Source organism: Mandrillus leucophaeus, unplaced genomic scaffold (genome assembly GCF_000951045.1).
Source record: "Mandrillus leucophaeus isolate KB7577 unplaced genomic scaffold, Mleu.le_1.0 Scaffold861, whole genome shotgun sequence".
Taxonomy (NCBI): Eukaryota; Metazoa; Chordata; class Mammalia; order Primates; family Cercopithecidae; genus Mandrillus; species Mandrillus leucophaeus.
In genome coordinates this window covers 352,659-353,993 of record NW_012109375.1, presented here as the reverse complement: position 1 = coordinate 353,993, position 1,335 = coordinate 352,659, and positions in this window count along the sequence as shown.

Below are 1,335 nucleotides of genomic sequence, written 5' to 3'. Positions count from 1 at the left end.
TGCTTTTTTTTTTTTTTTTTTTTTTTTTTTTTTGGAGACAGAGTCTTACTCCGTCACCTAGGCTGGAGTGCAGTAGATCTCGACTCACTTCAACATCCACCTCCCGGGTTCAAGCTATTCTCCTGCCTCAGCCTCTTGAATAGCTGGGACTACAGGCATGCTGCCACACCTGGCTAATTTTTGTGGGACCTTTTGGGGCCCAGCCCTTGTCCCAACAAACCACTGACCTTGGCCTCCAGGTCTGCCCTGGCTGGTCATCAGAGCAGTAGGTGAGAGCAGGAGGCAGAAGCTGGGGAGGACAAGGGAGAGAGAGTGGGGTCCAGTGCAGGTAACAGGGCTCTGTCACCCAGGCTGGAGTGCAGTGGTGCGATCTCGGCTCACTGCAACCTCCACCTCCTGGGTTCAAGCGATTCTCCTGCCTCAGCCTCCTGAGTAGCTAGGACTACAGGCATGCACCATCACACCCAGCCAATTTTTGTATTTTTAGTAGAGACGGGGTTTCACCATGTGGCCAGGCTGGTCTCGAACTCCTGACCTCAAGTGATCCGCCCACCTCGGTCTCCAAAAGTGCAGGGATTACAGGTGTGAGCCATCGCACTGGCCTCCCTTTGCAATCTTAAAGGAAATGTCCCACCTAGTGAAGGCAAGTTGGGAAATAGAGACCAACTCGTCAGTGGCAACTCCTCGCTAATCCTAGTACCTAGTGTTCTTGTGGCGTGCAAGAGGGCCTTTCTTGCGTATCTGACGTGGACTTCAGGACCCATCCTGTGGTCCTACTGCCCTTGAGTCCTTCATAGCCCCTGTAGCACATCCACCCTCTATCATTTGCTGAATGCCCACTATGTGTGAAGCACTCTCCTGGGCACTTTACACGCACTGTCTGCGAGTGAGAAGATGCTCTCCCACCCATCTTAATGAAGAAGCTAGAGATCAACAGAGTTAAGCATATTGCTCTTTATTAGGGAACTCGATGAAAGGATGAGCTTGTGTCTCCACATCTGTGCTTCTGTTCAGAGCTATGGCTCACCATTAAAATAATTGCCTTATCAAGCTTAATTACTGGTTTAAACATCGTTCTCCCTGCTAGACTGAAACACCTTGAAGGCAGGGGTGGTAACTCATTCATCTTCAAATTCCCAGAACCAACCTTGGTGCCTGTCACATGACAAAAAATAAATATTAGTTTGGTGAGTAAATAAATGAATAAACTATGTTAACCCTCTTGCTCTCCCTCCATCCCCTGTCTGCCTTTCTATCCTGCCTTTCTGGCGGTGAAAAGATCAGGAAGGATTTGCCAACATTACCTGTACAAGGCATAAGAGCAACATGAAAAAA